At 42.3% G+C, this 24,208-nt stretch overlaps 1 protein-coding gene across 3 annotated transcripts in view; it reads left to right on the top strand.

Annotated features, from left to right (window-relative positions):
* The first annotated feature begins 862 nt into the window (after positions 1-862).
* Positions 863-24,208, top strand: part of SYT1 (synaptotagmin 1) — a 1,132,258-nt gene continuing 1,108,912 nt past the window's right edge. The window contains exon 1 of one of the 3 annotated variants that reach the window (XM_078674249.1): positions 863-1,362. The gene's annotated coding sequence lies outside the window, so the exon portion shown is untranslated. The remainder of the gene's footprint in view (positions 1,363-24,208) is intronic. The other 2 variants (XM_078674248.1, XM_078674247.1) reach the window with 2 other exon arrangements.

Raw genomic sequence — 24,208 nt, 5'->3', positions numbered from 1 at the left:
TTCCATCCCAGAGGTTTAACATAACGCCCCAATGCAGGAGGAGAATGCTGCTTGTTCTTGGGTATTGCAAAGTATGCACCCCCCTGCGTTAGGCGAGGGCGGAAGTAATAACTTCACGAGTGATGGTCTTGAAGAGCTCCCACAAATGAAATGGCCAATGGCTATTGCCTCGTCACCGGCTAAATTTAGAAACAGCGTGCTCGACTTCTTGTGTAAAGACGTGGAGCGGACGCGTTGTTTTGTTTTCGACAATGGGACAAACGGCGTACCTCAGAACTGTTAATGGAGCAACGAGATGACAGAGGTTGTAAAATGCCCCCCATCCTGCCTGCCTCTCATTGGAGAGAACGGCGCCTGGACATGGCGTAGCCTGCCATACAGACTGCGAGGATTTATTTCTTGCCAATATGAAAATGTCAGTAGCCACCACCGAAATCAAGGAGCCTGCTCTTGATTCCAGCGGTTGGCTGCCGTGCACGACATGTAAAATCAATCGCAAACCCTGAAATGCCGTCAGGTTACTGTCACCTGCAGCCTGTAATGTTTAGAATGTAAAATAAAATTCACTCCGGTTAAGTAAGCCTCTCCCCATGACGCTTTTTGCAAATAGGGGAAGCTAAATTGTAAATAAACAGGAGATATGCGTGCCTGTTCCCCCCTCCTCCCTAAGGAAAAAGGCAGATAATCAAAGCTCGTAATGAAAATGCCGCGCAGGGAGTGCACGCATCCTGCCGAGAATGTTTCAGAGCTTCATTTAACACCGTGGGTTCAGCACCTTGATGAGTCTAAACAACACAGCGGGCTTGTTACAATACCATCAGGGCTCAGAGGTTCTGAATCCATCGCATTTTCCACCGACACAAATCCGAACGCGTTATTGATCCCGTATTATTTTACGAGCATTGTGAATCAGCAAGAAAAAAAACATTTTATTTCGGCTGCATTATTCATGATGTTAAACAGGCTATGTCATTGACTCACGTCCCCCTCGCCAGCGTGCTCTGATGTGCAGCTGGACCCAGTTTAGCAGGCGGCAGCTCGAGATGCCGAATTAGCATATTGTTTCTCGGGGAATGCCCTTGAATGTGCTTGAGTAGCTGTCTTGGGCGCGACGTGAGCAGCATCGCTGAGGAGGAGCAGCGGAAATGTGTTCCGGGCGCTGTGCATTAATCCTGTGTGGCGGCGCCTACTTTTACAGTATAGCTGAGAGTGGCTCTGCAGAAATGTCAGGATCCGTGTTCAGTGATTAACGGGGAGCCGGGGCCGCTGGACTGCTGCTCGCACCTGGGGGACGCGTGGCTAGCCCGCTCGGCTCTGCACTTGCTGTACCAGGAACTCCGAGGAAGGGCTGCTGGCTGCCAGGTAAGGACCGCAGCTTAACTTCCATGCTTAAAGGCAAAGGGGAGGCAGGGACCGAAGGGGGAGGGGGAGAGGGCAGTCGATTGCCCCCTGACAATTATCTTCTGATTGTGAAATATTTCCAGAGAGTTTATTTTATGGCACAGGGTAAAAAAAGGGGAAAAGTTGTTCTCTCAGATGCGTGGTGCCTTTCACGGGTGACTGTGGTTTGGGGCTGGTGACTGACAGCTATCAGGGGATACAAATCCTCTTTGCCACCGCCAAACACGGGATGCAGGCACGGTGGCACCTTAAGGATGCCCTGTTTGTTAGTGGTCATTCTGTTAGTGTGGGGTAGAATGAACACGGCGCATCCATTTTCACACCACGCTCGGCAGTGGAGGGAAATGTAATCAAAGACATGGTGGAAAATTATCGGGAATAATGACACGTGCAGGCTTGAAGCATCCCTGCTAAGCCTCGCGGCGTGGCCTTTGTGTTCTGTTAATGACCACCCGGTCCTCTTTATTTGCATCCGCATGGCTAGAGTGGGGTAGCGTGTACACACGGATGCGCTCCTCTAGGCACACCCTGCCCCTGTTTCTCCTCTCACAGCTAGGCGCGCAGCCCCTCGTGCATCTTTACGTTTAATGCAGTTACTCTGTTTATGGTAATTGTGTCCACAGCTGAACGCTGGGAAAAATTGCATTATGCTGATCTCACACTGTGCACTTGCTCTTCTAAAACTGACTGCGAGGGGAAAATAGGATGATACAAAAAGGCGCAGACACGGATGCAGCTGTTCCGGCTCCAGAGCTATTTATACACAGGCCACTCATTTCAGATAAGGAGGACGTAGCAAAGGACCAATCTGCAGGGGTGGAGGGCGCGCGCCGGGCTGCCTCAGCTGTGGCAAATGCAGGGCAATGTAGGTCAAAGCAACGGGGCGCTGAATCTCTTAAATAATTGCCTCACTGTCTTTAATCTCTAGTTGGAATCGTAGGCAAATCCACGCCTTTCCATTGGTTACGAGAGGTGACTTTGTCAAGGTGAATGTGTCATGTCTTACGCATCACCAAATGATGGCATTTGGTCCATTTTCAAGAAGCGACTCTTCTTGCAGATACAGTCACTGAGTGAGGGCCATGGAAATACAGTGGCTTGCCCAGGATCACACAAATCTGGTCAAAGGAGTACACCTCCTTTCTCCTGATACCATAGCCACCAACCTGCACACCGAACCACACCTCGAAAGGGTTGCACTAGAAATATTGACATATTTGTACTACTTCATAAAAAGTTATTGTATTTCATATATATAACGTTTCTTTCCGGTCCTGTCTTCTCAAGACTCGGATGATTTTAGTTGTGGTCAGCATTATTTGGCTTCAAAACATTTGCTCCCACTCCTCACACACAAAACCATTTCTCTGAACTGTAACTTTAAAGTTAATCGATATATCTCTTATTTGGTAGCTTTTGCTATATATTCCATCCCTTTTCTTTAATCAGAGAGGATCTCTTTTGCAAAGTAGTGCTGAAAGACCTGGAGAACCTTCTAGACTGGAACGCCCATATCGCCCTCCAAATGGCATCCCACTAGGATTATCGAAGTCCACAACAGTGAACCAGGTCACCCTCACACTAGTAGAGGATGAAATCCACACCCTGCATTTGTGCATCAAACATTTCCCCATCACCACCATTTTCCCATTAGTGGACTTACTTTTGTGACTTCACCTGATTGTGCATAGATGTTAGTGCCCTTTCTGAAATCAAGGAACTTCTTCTCTTACGTATTACAACGTACAACTAATTATCCATTTCATTTAGTAAACGTTGAAGAGTGGCACAATGTTACGTTGTGTGAAAAAGGTGTAGCAACTGCGTCAAGTATATGTCCTAAAATATAAGAAGACACTGAGCAAAGTATAAGTTAATGATTAATCTAGAAGATATTCTAATATTGAGTGAAAATTCAGATGTTGGCTGGTGAGTGAGAACAGCAGTCAGTTGTAGCTCCCTAAAGCTATGGGAAGCTGGCTTTTCTATTTGTATATAGTAATGGGATATTACATCCTTCATGATAAGTTTTCCACCAGATGATTCCTGAAACCATGTTACTACTGTCCAGCTTTGTGAGACCGTAAAGTACAATAGGACCAGATTCTACGATTACCCCAATATCACGATACTCCTTCCCTGATTGTTTTCATGATCCATCTCAGCATCATTCTAACACGCGGTTATGGGTTTTGTGTAAACTGCGCAAGAGTGAACGCTAGAGAAGGACAGAGTGTTCTTCTGGCTCACCCTGTTGAGAACTCCCGCAAACAAGTGACGGCAACCATTTAAATGGATGTGGGTGGAGGGCGTTGTAAGCCAGTGGAAATGTTCAAATCAAATCAGCCATGTACAGTTTCTTAGTGACGTTTGTATAGTGGATAGAAAGCCTCCCTGAAGGCACCAGAAAACAGTTGAATATGCTGAAATGTTTGAGATTAGAATTAAGCTCACCTCAATCTTTTACCTCTAATTTCACGGGGATGTATGTAATGCTTGTAATATTACATGCAATGGATAGCTCTTTTCCAAGTGCAATTTGTAGTACTGTTTTTTCCAAACTAAAGTTGGTGCAGTCCTAAACAATATGGATTTTTAATCTAGAGATAAGTGATCAGGGCTGTACAAGATCAAATAAGGTAGTTAAATGGTGTGCGTGACAAAAACACAAAAGAGCTGAGTTTAAGGTGCATAGAGCATCCAATGAACACACAAAGCACAGGAGAAGACAGACAAACACCCTTTTATTATTATCATTTTTACAGGGATAATGTGGGAGCTTCTTGACAGCTATTCCTCATAAGAAGAAAGAAATACCTGCGATCATGAACTTCTGCAAGAAATAAATGGGAATTAGTATTCCACCTGAAGGGATGGGACCAAAACATAGAATAGCAACACACATATGCGTGCAACCATCTACACACACCCATGTATATTTCATGAAAAACATACTAAAATGCTAATATATTTTTGAGACCACATAGAATTAAAAAATTCAAATGCATGGTTCACTATTTCGTGCCTGACCAGGTAATAATGTTTTTCTTATTTTAGTAGAGGTCAAACCTCTTAGCGAAATCATAATTGGAATGATTTAGCATGGGTGTCATTAAAATACCAGGGACTTTTTTTTAATCATTTGTTATCTCAATAATTGCTGGATACTGAAACTTTCTTCATTCACAGGATAGTTTGTTTCACAGAACCTGATTTCTAATAATAATTTGACTTTAACTTGAACTCCCAGAATTCATATGAGAGAATGTTTTATCGCTCCCCTTCAATGTTCACTGTGTGTTCACATCAATATCTTCAGTGTACAGCGGTAGTCTTGTTTCGTTCCACAGTGCCTGCACCTTTCTTCCAAACTGTGCCTCTGGGTCATTGTAGAATGTCACATTGGCCCTGATCACCAGTCACTTAAATAATGTTCGTCATGCACAAAGCTTTCTACTCTCTCTCTCCTCACAAAAAGGCACCCATGATCCCGTCATTCAAAAACTATGACTCAGCACCTTTATTCCACCAGCACTGTAGGGATTTGAATGGTGGGTTATTTACAATGCCATTTTAGGGTCAACGTTGCTTTGAATGTTTACAGGCGTGATTTCCCAGCTTTGGAGATATCATCACTATTTCCCCACAGCTTAACCTACCCATCATCTGTCCTTCATTAAAGTCAAATAAGAAGTGATTTTAGAAGATCTAAGAGAGGGCTTACCACGCTGTAGCATCTATTAAATCATTATTGAATTCAAGTCCTTGCTCATTAGGAAACAAAATGATCCTACTTCGAATTTTCATCTACCCTTTGGCTGAACTGATTTAGTGCAATGTTATTAACTATTACTCACAGGTAAATGTGCATATATGTAGCTCTAGGGCTGAGCCAGAGACTGACCATATATTAATGCTTAAAAAACTGACTACATTCTGGTCTTATTTACAGTACCAGAGGACATGGTAGGTTTGCGTGTTTATGAACTGGTGGTAACAATTTAAACAAGCCAAAATAACATACACCTGTGATTATCTGTGCGATTCTAGTTTACTAAAACATTTCCAAAACCTTTGATTTTCATTTTGCTTATAATAGTTATCTAGAATGACATTTAGAATGCTGATATGGTGTGGCACCCCTACATCAGCTCTCTACCGCCTCTCACAGTTGCTGTCATGAGCAAACAAAGTAAGAGTTGAGAGGATGTGTCTTGGGGAGCTGTAAGCAACTGCAGTGACATCACTGTAACTAATGAAAGCTTCAACAGCATTTTTAATGGCTTACGATAGAACGCATGTTCACCCAACCCCCACGGGCGGTCAAGCTTTCATTAGCGGGCAAACCCCTATGAGCCCCCGGACCTTTTCTTTAGTATTTTTGATTGGTTTTTCAATCTTGCGGGAGCAACATCACTCCCCTCGGAAAGCAGAACACCGCCAAACTTTAAAAAAAGAAATAAACAATGGGGCCTTCTGGTATCCCCCCCCCACAAAAGGTGCTTGGGGTCTCGATACCTGGATACCCTGCCCCCTTATACCTTGAGGGGCAGGATAGGGGTTATTTTTTATATGTGCAGGACATAGAGGATGAGTATCCGAGCTTTGTAATGGCGGGCGCAACATTTTTGTAGAGGTTGTGACCAACTAATCACAGCGCGGGCTCCTGTGGTGGCAAGACAGTTGAAGGGGAAAAAAAGCCTTCTCGGTCCATTAGAACACTTTCTGTTTTTTAAATTGCAGTCCTGCCGACCTCCCTTCGGACTAACTGTCAATATAGGACACTTTCTGAGTAGATATCTAGTTTATACCAAATTCGGTGTAATTCTATTGAGTAATTTTTTCTGTATCGTTGTCTAATTGTACCTATGAAAAATACATGGAAAAAAACGTATTTTGGGTCCCCTCCTTTTTACTTGCCGCCAATTTACGGATTATCCCAAAACTGTCCAGGAAGGAGCAGAGGTGGCAGGACTTTTTTCGGAAAAGTTGCATGAATGTTCATCAAATGGCACCAAAGTTATTAGCAAACCAAAAGAAAATGTTATTTCTATGGAAACTCTGACACGTATAACTATTCCGTAAAAAAAAATCGTATATATATATATATATATATATATATATATATATATATATATATATCGAAGCAACCAGGTACGTCATGACGTAACAAAGGAAAGCACACACAAAAATATTTTTAAAAAGTGCTTTATTTGTGCAGACCCCCTGCACTAAAAGACGCGTTTCGCCTACTGGCTTTATCAATGTCAGTTTTTTAGTGCTAACACAGCAGCATTTAAAGTTTGCATGCATCACATGTTCAAAGGTAAAAATTAAAGATGGACTAATGCATCATTGTTCATAAATTCATGGCAACCATCTTTTAGTGTGCCATATACAATTAGTGCTGTCCCTGTGTGTTAATAAAATCCAAATTTGCAAGTTTAAATACAATGTTTTGCAATTCATTCATTGTACATCTAATCAAGGAGAGGGCACAATGCTTGTAAATTCTATGTATGAAATATATGCAATATATACACCATATACATATACACACGTATAAAAACACACATTTTTAGCTGATATGTGTGTCATGAAATCTTAATAGACTCATACCCTTTTTAAAGTTATTTATATCGCTAGTGTGTGAGCCCCCTCTGGTTTATTTAGCCCTGAATGGGCTTTGAACAGCTTGTGAGAAGGATTGTGGCGCAAGGTGACACAGTGATGATATAGTGTTTTTTTGCATAATATATCACTCTTTGTTGTTTAAGCATGTCACTATAAGTGTACCCGAAGCTCCTCATCATTGTTTAACCCTACTGGGGCCTTGGTTTTATAGATTGATTATGTAAGTCGTTTCTAAAATACGTAGATTCCGCACCCTATCTCCCCCTCTTTCTGTTTTATCCACTTGGTCTATACAGTGGAATTTTAACAAACCACGGTTGCTCTGATGAAATTGTTCAAAATGACGAGCAACCGGATAGATGGGGTCCTTGTTTGCAATAGCACGCATGTGCTCAAGGATGCATTTTTTAGTATGGTGTATTGTGCTCCCAATGTAGCATTTGGAGCACGGACAAGTTAGGCTATAAACTGTGACGTGCGAGTTGCAGTTAAGAAACTGTTTAATATAACGGATGGGTCTTGGATCTCCTGGTCTGCCTTTAAAAGATGTGACCTTCTCACTAAATTTGCAGGCGTTGCAACGTATGCAGGAATTAAAAAAAAAAAAAATATATATATATATATATATATATATATATATATATATATATATATATTTGGAGAGAAAAATTGGGGGTTAATCCGTAAATTGGGGCAAGTAAAAAGGAGGGGACCCAAAATACGTTTTTCCCATGCATATATATATGATATAAATATCTTCAGCCATGCCAGATAGTCTTGACCTATCTAACTCTTTCAATATTTCAATAATGTACAGGTTCTCACATACAACACTATCGCCATGTGACACAGCAGCAACCAGGGTGGAGTGTGGTCCTGTGCCAGAAGACTCTACACCTTTGAAGGTTGTTTGAACCAGTGGTGTATTGAACCCCCACCCATAAGTCAGTGGTGGGCTTGTGAAATGGGCCCCAATAAAACTTTAATTAGTCATGTTTGGGCCTCTTACCTCCATATTCAAAATGATAATAAATGATAAGGGATACCATGGGAGAGGATGTGTGTTGTTGGCTGACCTGCTGAGCAAAGGCAACAGAGAAAGAGATATGATGGATTGATGAACATGTGAGACAACGCAGAGAGACGGAGAAACATACAAAAATGTGCATGAGAGATATGTAAGGTAGGAGAAAGGCTGAGACACAAAAGATGGGTAGAAAAAGTAAAGAAAGAACAGGAGGAAAAAAGAAGGGTGAAAGGAAGAACACTGAAATTAAATAAAAAAGAAAAAGTGAAACGTAGGATGAAGTATGACTGGATGGAAGAGTGAAAGAATGGAGTGAAAGGGTGAAAGGATGGAGTAAAAAGTTGATAGATGGATGAAATATTGTAAGGATTTAGAGGTGAAAGGGTGAGTGGATGAAAGTATGAAGATTGTACAGATGGATAAAAATTAAAGAATACATGAAAGGATGAATGGATGCATGGTTGGATGGATGGAAAAGAGAAGGTATTGACAGATCAATGGATGAAGTGACAGAAGGGGGAAAGGATTGATAGATACATGGAACGGGAGGATTAAAGGGTACAAGGAACCCTCCTTTGTAGGTTCAGGCTGCCTTGCCTTTTGCATACCCAGAATATAGGTATGGTTCAAGTGGAGGGTGTTTTCATTTTCTGGTTACTCCATTGGTTGGACTTTTAAGGCATCTCCTTGATTTTGAACCATCTGGTGGGATTATTGAATGCCAGGGTGGACGAGCTCATCTTGCGGGTCGGTCACATATGGCAGCTACACTCTGAGGTGGCATAGGGCATCTTCTGACAATGTTGAGAACTTTGGCTAGATCTTTTCACACCTGCAACGAACATGCAGTGTCCAAAGTTTTGTTCTTTTGGGGTTCCCACAAAGGTGTTCCCATGGAGATGCATTTCGATTGGTGGGGACATGGGCTCCCTATGCATTTCTGCCACTCCTGTCCAGAGTTCTGAAGAGTAGTAAGAACCAGGCCCAAGTCATCCTAGTGGCCCCTGATTGGGCCAGGAGCAGTGGTGTAACGACTGTTGAGGTGGCCCCTCTGCAGGGTACATGGAGGGGCCCCCTCCGGACTCAATCTGGAGCTCTCCAGCTGAAGTGTGGTGCTGAGTGGGCCCCCCTGTACCGCGGGGGCTTGTGTTAGGCCCTGGCCAGGAGAATCTGATACTCAAAACTTTTGACCGTGTGCCTCTGCTCTCCGATCAGGCAATCCCTTCAGCAAGGTCTTCTGTCACAGCATCAGGGCACTCAAACCTCTGTAATATACACCTTCATGCTTGGGGATTGAGCTGCAGCAGTTTATGGCATTTAACTTGCCAACAAAGTGGTGAATGTCATCCTAGTTGCCAGTCACTGTTCTACAAGATCTATTAATGCCGGGCCCTGTGACAAATTCGTGATCTGGTCTGGAGTCCGTGGACAGACCCTCTGAATGCCAAGCTGTGTAATAGCTTGTTATTTGATTTGTCTTTGGCCTAGCAATCCCATGTGGTGGGCATGATTTAAGGTTGTTTATTGTCCCTTTCAGCCTTTCTGCATTTACTGGACCAACAGTTCTTATTTAAACCACGTATTGGGATGTGGTTTCACTTATTCCCTACCAAACTATTTGCGATCCCACAGTAGAAGCTGAATTCGGTTCTGAAATTTCCAATCTGAACTCCCTTCAAGTCAATGCGTAGCTGCTCGCTGCGCCTTTTAGCATTGAAGTCTGTCTTTCTAGGGATAACGTCAGCTCGTCGTATGAGTAAGCTCCACGCTTTCTCGTTACAACTGTCCTACACCACATTTTTTTTCTGGACAAACTGTGCAGAGGACCAGGTGACCTTCTTGCTGTAAGTCTTGACTCCTTTACCATGTTTGGCAATCTACCACCCTTTCAATTTTTTTTGCCCCGTTTCATCCCTTGACAGAGGAGGAGAGACGCCATCTGTTAAAGCCTAAAGAGATGTTAGTTTTTACATTGATCGTACCAAGGAGTGGACTATCAGCTTTTTGTGGGTTTCTTTGTGGTGAAGAAAAGAAGGCCCTTGTAGAAAAGGACTCTGTCGATGTGCATAGATCTGCTATGTTTTGGCCAAAGAGCAGCCTCTGGAAGGGTTGAAAGATCATGCCACCATGGCTAAGTCTGCTACCACAACGTTGGCACAAGGAGTGCCGGTCCTTGATATCTGCCAGGCTGCGACTTGGGCGTTGGTGCACACTCTCTTAAAGCACTACTGCCTTGACTGCCATGTCTGCGGGAAGGACATTATGAAGATTCGGTCCTGCAGGATTATTTCATCTGGGTCCACTCCACAGTCCCTCCACCTTTAGAAGGTTCTGGTTAGTATCTATTCTAAAGGTGAGGAAACTGCAGTGAGAAGTATTCCTCATAAGAACAAGTTACTTACATTTGGTAACACTCTTTCTGGTGGATATGCTGTCGAACTGCAAATTTCTCTATTCCCTACCACCTCCCTGTTCTTTGAAGCACTCGGTTTTATGCCATCTAAAGAGATCCCAATTAGAGAGTTGTACACTGTTCTGAATGTTTTCCACTCTGTGTCCAGGGGCACAGAAAGAGTCAAGCAAGCAACTGATGTCTGCGCTCATGAGTTGCAGTTATATGTGGGTCCATTCCATCACTTCTGGGGCAGTACAAAGGCAACATGGAGGTGCACGGCACCACCCACTGTTATGAAATCTTCTGGATGCAGTCAGGAGACTGGGGAATATTCTAAAGGTGAGGAATCTGCTGGAAGACAGACTATCCACCAGAAAGAGCACTGCTTTTCAAATTCATTTTAACTTCTGACTCATCCTAACACAGTTTTAGCATTCAAACTATATTTTCAATTGATTCATGTCAATTTAAAATGTTTCAATGTAAACCAATTCATTTTAATTGGGAGGGGGGCATAATTTAACTAATACTAACCCTAGCAAGCTAATGTAGATTGATTTAGTTTTGTGTAAATTAGATTCAATAAAGTAATTTACCTGAATTATAGTCCAATACCTAGACATTAAGAAGGCAAACTAGTATGATTGTATTTATATTATCCCAAATTATACTTGTCAGAATCATATGTTCCGCAAGTTAGAGAACAATTCTTGATAGATAGTTTGATGCGGTCTATTCCAGAAGAAAATGTAGATGATCTTGAACACTGGCCACTAAAGAGGAAGTTCTGAATGTAATACATAATCTCAAAATATCAAAGGCACCAGGCCTGGTTGCTTTAACAGCCATTTTTCAAATAAAACCTTTGGACCTTTATTGTTATAGACTGTAACAAGTTTGATGGAAAAACATGATCTCTCAGACTTTCCATCCCTGCAACATTGACAGAATTTTGAAAGTATCTGCTGGTTTCAGGATTTATTTCAGCCTGACAAAACCACAAGGATCTAACTTTAATACACCTATGTGTATGCACACTATACAATCTGAAATACTATTTAAATGGGACATAAGAGATCTAAAATGCTTAGTAATAACTATAGCGTAAACTGTGTTTGAAACACTTGATATCAGTGTGCAGCGGGTCACCTGCACACGTGAAGGCAGAACTATTTAATTGGTGATCACAACATGTATTGTGGCTAGATCTAAGAACCGTTTTTGCAAATAATACTCCCAAAAATACCATAATTAATGCATGCACTCCCACTGGATATATAGATAGGTGACATTAGGACACTACCAAATTTATTCTTGAACTATATATGGCAAGGCAATAGGGCAAGAATGGACTGGAAGCAGGCAGCTATTGCATCTATGAAAGGGGGCTTTGGGCTTACCGCATTTACTTAAATATCAGCCGGACCATTTAAGATGGTTACTGGAATGGTCCTACACAGAAACGTAAAAAGAAAGATGTTATGTGGATCATGCACTAGCAGCCTGTTTCCTATGAGATGTTGTGTAGTTAACCAAGGAACAGAGAGACTTTTCTCTTTATATTTCACCTGTAACCAAAGCCACAACGAAGGTTTGGGACATCCTGGGGTCAAATGGAAAATGTATCTCATATCCAGCACCTGCTCTATACCACTTCTAAACAATACAAATTGTCCACAGGAATGAGTAACAGATACTATACGTACTGGAAATAAAGGGACTGTGGTACAGTGGGATATTTTTTAAATATTTTTTACAAAGGCCAAATCAAGACTTTCCCCCAACTGAAGAAAGAGTATGGTCTTCCAGAGGAAGAAGGATATTGATATCTTCACCAGAGACATTGGGTTATTCATTACAGAATTAGGGAGGGTAGCTCTAGATTATTGACACCATTTGTAAAACTGAATAAAAACCACACTTCCCAGACTCAAGCCATCACTACAGTTCTTAAAATATTGAAGGAGAAAAGGAAGCATGCAATACCCAATCCCAAAAACTGTGTGAAAAAGCTGGCAATTGCCTTACAAGAGGACTAATGGGATCAAATATTGCACAGGCATAACAACTTTGCAAAACACACACACCAGGCTGGGAGACACTATGAGCATTTTTATATAGATAGCACCTCAAGCTAGGCCAATTACATCAAATAGACACCACATGCATTGATGTGTGTTCAAGGTGTTGTGGGGAGCAGGCACATTGGTGTATATCCCCTGTGAATACCCACATATACACAACTACTGGAAAGAGATACCGAACAGTACTCATAAGATAGGTAGATTGGATTTAGCCAGTTTTCTGTTCGATAATAATGTTGGTGCACACCCAGAGAAGATTTACTGACTATACACTAACAAAGGGAAAACAATCTCCTTTTTTTGTTATTAGCAGTAAAGCAAGCCATTCCCACACTTTGGGTAGAAAAAAAGAAGTACCTGTATTCAATCTATGTTTACAGAAGCTATGGGTTCCTTTTTGGAGATGGAGAAACTGGCATATGAAATACAAGACAAAGATAAATAGAATCGGAGATTGTGGGGACATCACTTTCTCCTCAGCAGGGCATGCCACAAGCGACTGCAAGCACAGAGACTGATGGTGACACTGAAAGGAAACCCTGACAAGGGTTTCAAGTAAAACCGGAAGGTCTGATGGGAAAAAATGGTGAATCAACAGAAACGAATTTAGAGAATTCAAATGGCGAACATCAACTCCCAGAAGAGAGAAAACTGATGGAACTTCTCTTACATAAAAGCAATATCATTTATAAAAAAAAAGCCAATAACTTACCAGACACATTAGTAGGGCTACAAGGAAAATGCTGGCTAGATGTGAGGGAACTATCAGATGAGGACTGGGGTAAGCCCATGCAGGGACCGAGGAGGTTCACAATCAAGGATGGGTTCAGTCTGGTGCTATTAAGTATTCTTCACAGAAAACACTACACCTGAGAATTGATTGAAAAAATCAGATGAGCTAATACCGATGACACGTTAATACATTGAAACTTTATTTTAGCTATGCATGAATAAACCTCATCACAGTTGGTTTGAACTATTCTCTCCCATTGTGAATAATGGTGCATGAGAAAATCGAACTGCATAACCTGTGCATGAGTTGTTACGTGCAGTCTGCTTGATGTGGAACTTGTGGTCATACTGTGAGATATCAATGGTCTATGTGAATTTTACGCACCTCGTGTCATGGTATTATTTGAATCAGGCGCGCAACACCCATTGGGCTCACGGGGCTTCAGCCCCCACACCCCCCCCCCACACCCCCGTCGTGTGTGTCAGCCCGGACGGAGCTGCTTCGCGGCCAGCTTCGCGGGCTGGTGAGCATCTAATTGCAAACGCACCCGAGTACTGGGAGAGGAGTTGGCCTAACGGCTAGGGCGCTCGACCTCGGACCTGGGGATCTGGGTTCGAGTCTCGGTAACGACGCCAAAAACCTCCTGTGATTCTGGGCAAATCACTTAGGCCCAGATGTAGGTAAAAAATATTTACCGATTCTTAATTACCGAATTTTACCGATTCGGTAATTAAGAATCGGTAAATATGAAGGGTGGACATGTAGGTCCATCCAGATGTGTATTTTACCGAATCTGTAAAAATCGGTATTTACCGAATCGGTAAATACCGACCGGTAATGCTCCATTCATTCCTATGGGCTTTGAAGCCCATAGGAATGAATGGGGCATTACCGGTCGGTATTTACCGAATCAGTAAATACCGATTTTGACAAGGGTGCAGGGGGTGTCACTTTGACACCCTCTAGCACCCCCAAAAAAGGGTCGGGGGCCATATGGCAGGCAGACCTGCCCTAAGGGCAGGTCTGCCTGTCATATGGCACAGGTGTGCATGCACACATGTGCATGCACACCTGAATCGGTATTTCACCATCAAATTGAATTTGATGGTAAAATACCGATTTCTTAGGCCTTGTGGGACTCATAAGAGTCCCACCTACATATCAATTTTACCGATTCTGTAAAAATACCGGTCGGTAAATTTACCGACCGGTATATTTACAGAATCGGTAAAATTACCGATCGGTAAATTTACCGACCGGTAAATTTACCGATTCTGCCCCCTACATGTCAAAATCCTTTTACCGGTCGGTAACGGCCGAATTCGGCCGTTACCGACCGGTAAAACCCTACCTACATCTGGCCCTTAATCTCCCCGTGCCTAAAAAAATGAAAGTGTGTCCTCATGTAACGTAACTGGAAAATATGTAAAGCGCTCTGATACCTGATTCGGTTCGGGTCTTGTTCGCGCTATATAAAACTCTGCAAATAAATAAATAAATACATAATTGATCACTCTATAGAGAAGTATGATTCCTGACTTGTACATAATGTGTATGCCAATTTACTCCTTGCTTTTTGTGATACGTGTACTTACATGTTACTCACTGCTTCTTAAGTAACACATTGTGCCTAGTCTTAATAGCAGGTTTTTTAAATTGCCATATAACGTGTGTTTAAAGAAATTCTACAGAAAAAAATTATAATTATTTAAACTATATGTCCAAACATATTATTAACTGTGTATCCATATTAAATTGTAATCTAATATTAATATTAAATCTGTCTTAAACACTTTTGGAAATCAATGACACTATCTTTTTTTTGTCCTCATAACACCATTACTGCAACGTCAAGTGCCTTCTGTAAACACTTTCCAACCCATAGCCAGTTGCATACAATCACTGCCCCATACCACTCAGCCTAGACCAAATCCCTGGTTTATGGCTTTGCCCAGATGTAATCATAGGACCACTCATTATATTGCCTATTCGACCCTCATATCGGCCCACCTTAGGTAGTCAGCCCAGATGTTCCTTTCCTTAGCCCCTCTAGGTCTACCGACCATATCCATTAGACAATTATAGCTGACTGCCTGAAGCCAGTCCCCCACTCTTGGGGGTATCAGGTCTGTCCATCGTTTACAAATCTCCCTCCTAGCCAAAAGCATCAGATAAAACAGCAAAGCCTGCTCTGGCCATACCTGAAATTTTCTGGGAGAAATGTCCACCCCCATTAAGACCGGAGTTGGGCACAAGATTATATTTGTCCAGAGGATATCCCCAACCGCCTCCTCAACGACCTGCCAGAAAGATTTAGTCTCAGGGCATGTAAAAAAAACATGTAAGTCATTCACTTTTAGAAGGCCACAATCAGAACATATGGGGGTATGTTCCTGTGCAAACTTCACAATCTTTTGAGGAGTCCAATACAGTCTTTAAATAGTGAAGAAATGATTATGTTTCAGGTTGACAGGCTTAACCACTGAGTAAAGTAATTTTAAAGATCTTTCCCAGACGTTTTGTGTCTCGGTCCCATAAATATCTTCTTCCCAGACTGAGTACGAGGCCTTCAATTTTCTATCCTCTGTGTCATGCAGCCTCCAATACCACTGACCCACCTCTTTAGCCTTCGCACCTCCATCCTGCAATACTGACTCAAACTCCCACACTACACCTATTGCTTCTAAATTGGCCGTGAACCAAGAAGAGTTAGCACTCTCCCGAACTCGCCGATATTCAACAACACAAGCATTGGCAAACTTAAACTGGCTCCCAGTACCCCAAAGGGTTTTTATTTAAGTCCTTATGCATCGTGTTCAAAGCATTGCATGGCCAGGGCCCTAAGCCACTCCAGTACAAGTTCCAGTGGTATGAGCCCATCCGAACCCTCCGTTCCTGCTCCACCAACCTTGTCAGAATACCCAGGGTAAAGAAAGCGACCCAGGGTGGAAGAGCGTTTAGGGTGGAAGCAGCCCGTCTTTGGAATAGCCTTCCGCTCGAAATTAGGAAAATTCACGAATTGCTGCTGTTCCGCAAGAAAATCAAGACCTGGCTCTTTCCGAGGGTATAATCCCCCGGGTGCAATAGTAATGTATTCTTGTTGGTATACCTTCCTCTTGCTCTCACGGCTGATTACTTTCCATTGACCTATCTCTTAGCGCCAGGATGCCCGTAGGGTTACAGTGCGCTCTACAAATGACATAATAAATAAAAAAAATAAGACCGCTGAATATATTTAAATCTGGAAAGGGAGTTCTGGGTCTTAGCTGCTAAAACTTCCCAAGGGAGAATGCCCTGTGTTGTTACTAGCTCCCCCCAAATCTTAATCCCTGCCCCCTGCAGGGAAGCACTCAGCCTGTCCTCCAGACACCCTGGGGTGCCTGGGGAGTCCCAAATTGGTGAGAAATCTGAAAGGTAACCCATATCCAATCTGTTCCTCACCCCGAGCGAGAGGTCGAGAGTAGCCTTCAAGACCTTCAACCAAACCTTTTAAAAAAATTCTTTGCCCTGAATTAACACCAGAATCCTTCAGAACCACACTCCCTCATCATCTCTTCCAGCACTGTCCCCCTTGTTGAGGCTACTGGTTTACCCAGAAGCATTCTGCATTTATTTAACTGAAAGGCCCTACAATAAAGTTTGAAAATCTGAGATGGCCAAGCCCCCTTTCTGTAACCTATGGCGTAGCTTTTTCCATGCCTCCTATTTTTGCCTGAATCCTATCCAATACAGAGACTGGAAAAGTTAAAGGAATACTATTAAACAAATACGTCAGTTTAAGTAATATCACCATTTTGACTAAATTGACTTGCCAATATATTGTGAGCGGGAGGTTCTTCCATCTAAATAGTAAACTGTCCACCTCCTTTGCCACCCTCTCCAAGTTGAGCTTCGGGATAGCCTTAAAAGGGTTTAAGATCTTGATACCCAGATACTTAATCTCAGCTTGCACTTTTTCTTTTCAGACTGGTGTATTCCAACATATCATCTCTGACTTCACATTATTCATTAAATAGCATGAGAAGGCCCCAAACTCCTTTACCGGAAACACCCCCATGGGGATAGTGCTTAGGGGGAGAGGTGTGGCGCCGCGGCCAGGGCGACTGACGCTGGAATCTGGGGACCACGGTTCGATCCCCGGCTCCGGCGGCAGGGTAGCCCAGCACCATGTGACTCTGGGCAATAGCTCGCTTAATCTTCCCGACGGCCCCCAGCGCCTAGAGACCCTTACGGGTGATTGTGCGCTTTACAAATGTGGACTTTACTTTAGGGTCTGATGTGTAGATTATTAGGTCATCCGCATGTAGTGCAATTCTGTTGTTGAACTGCGATGCTGTGAAGGGAATGACCTCACCATCAGTGCGCAGGAGCTGTGCTAGTGGCTCAATATAGATATTAAAACAATAATGGGGAGAGGGGGAAGCCCTGCCTAGTACCCCTTGATATGGAGACATTTTCAGTGAGTGAGCCATTGAAAGGTATCCAAAACACCCCACAGGTGCGCCCAACATACCCTGTTGAAAGCCTTGGCTGCATCCAGTGTAACAACAGCCAAAGGCAATGATCAGGTTGTGGTGAGATCTAAACAACCTATCAGCTGCTCAGTAAGCTCATGGGTATACCTCCCCGGGACAAAACCCTTCTGATCTGCGTGTATACGTTGAGAAGAAAGCTTAGCCAATTCCGCCACTCTTCCCTGTGCTTTAAGTGTCCCTGGCTAATTAGTATCCCCTGGATAAATGCTTTAAATGAGTCCCACATGACTCCAAGGGGGACTGAGCCTTCGTTGTCTGTAAACAACTCAACCGTGGCTTTTTTTAATACAAGAGCCAGATAGCTATCCAAAAAGATAGCTCGCTTCAAGGTCCATCTTAGATTCAGCTTATACCCTGGAGGTTGCAGTGATAAAATAATAGCTGAATGATCCGAAATATGCCCTGGAAGATGGTTAACATCCCTAATATGTACCGCTAAAACCCTATCAACAAGAAAATAGTCTAACCTGGAAAAGTGCCCATATTTTTTGCTATGAAAGGTGTATCCTCTCTCCTGACCTTTTCAATAGCTCCAGGCATCCACCAATCCCAACTACTGCATCATGTTTCTGAGAGCCTGTCTCATGCTTGGTGCCTGACCCCCTCCCTCCAGTTCGATCTGTCTAAAAGAGATTCCAGCAGAGTGTTAAAATCCCACCCAGATCCAAGGGAACTGAACACTCTGCTAAGCTTAACTCTAGTTCCACAATATGATGGTGGTCATCCACGTTTTGCCCGTAATACCCTGCGCATATAAACTCAAAACCATACCTACTCATCCTAGCTAAAACACACCTTCCATTGCTATCAATTTTAGAGCACATAATCTCTACCCCGAGCCCTTCCTGATTAAGATCACAACTCCTTTACAACACTGGTTCTGATCAGTCACCACCAAACTCTCAATCCATCCAGCCTAATGAAAAGCTCCATACTCTCTCCTGCAACCAAATGTGTTTCTTGAAGGATGATTATATGGGCCTGGCTTTCTTCCAAATACCTCAAAACCACTCTATGCCTGGCCTGGGACCGTAGACCATTCACTTTCCAGGTTAAAAAACGTATACTACTACCACTCCTTTCTATTTTGTCCTTGTTTTAAATCTCACCCCAAACGGCCCATTGCTTGAGACAGAAAAAACCTGCACAGTGACATTGAGGACATTTATTTTTTTACCCATTGCTCCCCACCTCGTGCTCCATTACCGCTCCCTCCCCAATCCCCCCCCTCTTACCCCACCCTGGGGAACCCTTTCAAATCTTAAAGGCATACAATTGCCTTGTGAGCTGCTCCCCAGGACCTAATGATTTTAAAACTGCAGCAGACTCCCTCAACCCTTCCTAACACCGAAACACTTGAATGGAGTCTATCAGTGCATTCACAACCTCCACTGTGTCATACTTGTACATTTGATTCTTCCACACGATGCAAAGAGTTGCTGGGAATTTTTGTTGTACTTTTGCCCCCAACTTCCAAAGGTGCTCCATCCTCTTGCCCAGCTCCCACTGCTTCTGCTCCATTGCCTTGCATATGTCTGCTCTTATTGTAAGAGAGATGCCATTGACAGTGTCGGAGCCCTCCATTAGAGCCGCACTCAAAATTACCTCCTTGACTGCGTACGAAAGGAAGTTTACCAAGATCTTCCTTGGCTTGGACCATTGGAAATTCCTCCAAAACGGATCCCTGTATGCCCTCTGAATATTGTGAACTAAGTCAATTTTTGGCTTATCCTTCATTTGTGCCAGGGCTTCGAACCTCCTTACTGGAAGGGACAGGGTAACCCCTTAAAGAAGAGGCCCCTGGAGATCTTACATCTCCTGAGGGCCCAGCTGAGGCCTGAGATTCCTCGATGTCAGAGTCCCTACTAGGCAAAACTACTTCACGCAACTCCATCTCAGGACAGTGCAGAGGGGAAATCCTTTTCCCCCCTCTACTCATTGAACGTCAGGTAGAACTCTAAAGAAATATTTGAGGGTGGGGGTAATAATTTAGTCTGCTGGACTGAGGATCTCCTGCCCTTGCCCCCTAGATTTTTGGCAAAAGACCTAGTAGGGTTAGCATGCGAGGGAACGGAGCAACCACCCCCTGCTCTCCCACCAGTCACACATCACTTCCCTTTTTTCACAGCTTTTTTCAAACTGTGGGTCACCAGCACAAACACATAGGAATAAACACTCGAAACTTCTATTACGTAGTGTACCTCAAGACTTTACCGATATTTAAGACATTTTCCTCTATATGCTGGAGTGTTACCCCCTGTTTCAAAGCCTTCCTCTGGGTTTCCTCCTTTAGATTAAGCCTCCTGAAGTCTCTGATTTCTCCCAGAGACTGTGAGCGTGGAGGTCCCACTCTAGGCATCCATAATGTATGAGCGTGTTGAGGAGAGCTCCAGCCGGGACCCTGACTTGTGGTGGCTCTGTCCAGCACACGTGCACTAGCAGATCTGCAGCATCGGAGCCCTCTCGATGCCTTCTCCCATCGAATACCGTGGGACAACCCTGTCACTGCCGGGGGGCTGACTGATTTAGCACACACTCCAAGCGACTCCATTGAGCTGGGGGCCAAACACGACGCCCAGGTAAGCGCCGAAAAACGTAGGTGAGTCAAAGCTGCGGGATCATTCAGCGGAGCACTCGCAGCTGCTCAGCATGAAGCCGCTATGCTCCCAGCATAATAACACTACCTTTAAGATATTTTCACTGGTAAAATGAAATAATATCAGGGACCATTTAAGTACCATAGCTGTTGTTCTGTTATGGTGCTTCACATTGAATTCTGCTATGCTATGTTATGGTGTGTCACAGTATAGGACTCTACCTTCTGTGTGCTGTTTTAGGGCTGGTTGGGTGGATATGTTCTATATTTCTTTAGAATTCAAATGGACTCCTGTTCCAAAGAGCAAATAGTAGCATAGACAAAGAACTGTCATATGTTTGGCCTTATGGAAGAAGGGTACACTAAGAAGTAAGGTCTTTGAGATTTAGAGTCATTTTATTTTATGAAGTACAACTTCTTCAGCAAATAATCTCTGTAATATCAATTAAAGCAACCACACATCCAACATCATCATTTACAATTCTTCTGCCCTTCTAGTGTTACCTCAAGATCAAACCCCAAAGCTACTCAAGCCTACTTTATTGAGCATAAGCTTTTCCACACGATAAATATCAGGCGTTCATTTATAAAATTAAAAATGAATAAAAAAATTCCATGTGGCAGAGCGATGTACAAAGCCTCCTAATATGAGTCAACAAGGATTATCACAGAGAACATCTTCTAACTCCATGGTTTGTCAGAGGAGGTGACCAGAGCCCAAACTCATGCTTACTACAGTAATCTGTGATATCCTATGTAACAAAATACTTCTCTACAGACTTCAACACAATGCAATATCAAGTCAATATAAAATATTGATTGGCTTTGACATTTGATTTCCCAAAAAATTAAGCCATTCCTTTTTATCTTTCGAGTAACTTTTCATAATAAACAGTTCACACCTATTGCATCTGACATAACCTTTCCCAATGAATGAATCAAGGCAATAGCCTTTATAATTAGCTTGTTACCAAAACCATCTCCGGCCTTCTGAATTGATCATAAGCTTTCCCAGAAGACAACTACCAGGTATACATACATAAAATTACATGTATTTACAAAATGAAAATGCACTACCCTTCTAAAGAGGGCTTAAGAAGGATTTTCCCCATGAAAAGCTTTTCCCTGCAGTGTTTGTCAAATCAGCTAATTAACACCAAAATCCTTGCATGCTTCAGTAATCAGTTAGATGCATTGTAACAATGTCTGCCCACAGCCTTTAACACAGAGCCATTAAAACCAACTTCTAAAGTCCTATCAGTTTTAACAAACGATTTTCACAATAAATAAGTGAGACCTTTTGCCATCTTCGTAACTTTTTATAACAGACAAATCATGCATATAACCTTAATAATCTGCTTAACTGAATATAAGATTTCCTACAAGACAAAAAGTGCAATGATGACAATCTTTTCAGCGGAAGCTAACAGCATCTGCCCAATCCATTTCTGCACTTAAGGAAATCAGCATGTGAGCAGAGCCAAACCCTCTCTGTTAGTAGGTTGCCTTAAAACTTTTTTTTATATGATCGCATAACATCTATCCACCGTAGCACAGTCAGTCTAGACCTAAAAAAGAAATGGTGTTCATTCACATACATTTCAATCCAAGTGTAGGGACATTTTCAAACTGTACTATTACACAAATAATCTACTGAACTTGGTACCCCTGAGAATGTACTTCTACTGAGCCATTGCTCTCCGTGTTTGAAAAGAGATGCTCAAATTATAAGTCCATTAAAGTGGCACTTCATCTGATATCGTGGCCTAAACCCTGGGTTTTAGTTTCTTGACACAGTCAGGCATTTTCTAAATGTGGTCATCTATAGCACTGTAAACGAGCCACGTTGTTTGATGTTCATCAGCGTTGTACGGAAGTGCGATGATGCAACTGCCCGGCAGATGTGTAGAACCTATGTCACTGTTGTATGGCAGCCTGGAGAGCACATAGGGCTTTATTCCTGAGAAAAATTGTTAAAGTATGGGTGGATATTTATATATCTGCCTGAGTTTACTTTTAGAATTTGTTTCTGTTCACAAGCATTTCCATAGGTACACCTGGAAAGCCGCACCAGGTTCATGTGACACATCCTATGGGGTCTTGTTCCCCCTCTGCAAAGTGGTGCCTAGTGTAGAATTCAGTATACAAGGGAAAGGGTCTCCCCATGCAAACCTATACAGCTCGTTCCTAGACCCCCACTTAATGTGGAGGTGAGTCACTCCCACTCCCACTCCTATCCTGGAAGTGAAGTTACTCTAGCTCTCGGCTTGAGCAAATCTCTGACCATTTCCAGGGAGGGAAAATGTAGGAAAAGAGTTTGAAATTGCCCACAAACATATATGCTCGTGAATTTGTGGCAGCCTAAATTAAGATAATCCCAGCCAAAAACATATGTTTATGGCCAAAAATATATTTGTGAATAGTCGATGACATGGCCCATCATCACTTTTCATCTCAGAGAAAGGCAGGATAGTAGAGATGCGGACAGGAAGGACACAGTCAGCAGGCAACCCTTAAAGAAAAGAGACCAAACGTATAGGTCACTCATCCTGTGTACTATATATATATAGATAAAAGGGAACCTGAATGAACTTTTATAATGAGGGCTCTCATAATGACAGGCTCAAACATTGTTACCAAAATATATAGATTTAATGTAGAGCTAAAGATGATAGTAATGAATGTTTATTTATTCATTAAGGAACCAATGTATTATTTATTTGTTGATTAATTAAAATCATTACAAGCAAGGAAAGATAAAAGCAACCGAGTAAAACAAGGATATACTATTAACATCTTAAAATGATCCTCCAATAATACATTGATAGATGACTATTCCATCAAAACATTAATACATTACACAATAATAAAAATACATAAAACTTACTAAAATGCCTTATTATTGCCCCAAGAACTATTATAGCAGCATTTACATAAAATGACTTGTGTTTGAAGTTGCAATTACAAATACAAATTTTAACTGTATTCCATTTACAAGCAATAATAAAGTGCAGTATGCGGGACTATAATAAAATATACTCAATGTCCCTTAAGCTAGCTTAACACTTTGCGTCCAATGAACCTTAAATTATGTTTCTTACATATTTTATATCGCAATACAGTTATTTACCCGTTCTACTCCTTTGAGTTTCTTCTCAGCAATAATGATAAACTTAACAAAAAGATAAGTAAGTTTAATATTGGCCCCACTCAAACAGGTAATAATTGCTTGCCTACATGTTCTAATTCCTAGTTCATTAAAGATCGGTTTTAGAATGGACTTTCGAGCATCTGCCAAAGCTGGACATAAGGTTACTATATGAATTATTGTTTCATCCCTTTGCCTACAAAGCCTGCAAATGCTCGATGACCATTGATTCTCCCATTTTGGTATGCCATCGTTTGTCGGATATCTTCCCAACCTTAAGTGCATGAATTTATTCTTAAACCTTGGTTTTAAATGATATGCCAAACAGGGTTGAGGCATCATCTTACCAAAGGAGTTAGCAATTGTCCAGAAATGATTTATTTTCCTTAATTCCTCCTTATCAGTTATATTCGTTAGTAGGGCAGCCGTTTGATTCATTTCTTTTTTAAAAACTACTTTACTCCTTATTTCTTCTTCTAAATTAGAGCAATCAAAATTACATAAGCATTCAGTTAGGTACAACTGCCAGTTTTTTTTAATATTCCCCTTCTGAAATTTCGAGCCAGCATAGCTTTGCTAAAGATCCTTCCTCCGAGCGGGCTAATGATATTAAGCACTTCAGAAATGCTGATTGACGCACCACAAATTGTTTTTT

This window comes from Lissotriton helveticus, chromosome 1_1, assembly GCF_964261635.1.
Source record: "Lissotriton helveticus chromosome 1_1, aLisHel1.1, whole genome shotgun sequence".
NCBI classification, from domain to species: domain Eukaryota; kingdom Metazoa; phylum Chordata; class Amphibia; order Caudata; family Salamandridae; genus Lissotriton; species Lissotriton helveticus.
This window is presented reverse-complemented; position numbering and strand designations above follow the sequence as displayed.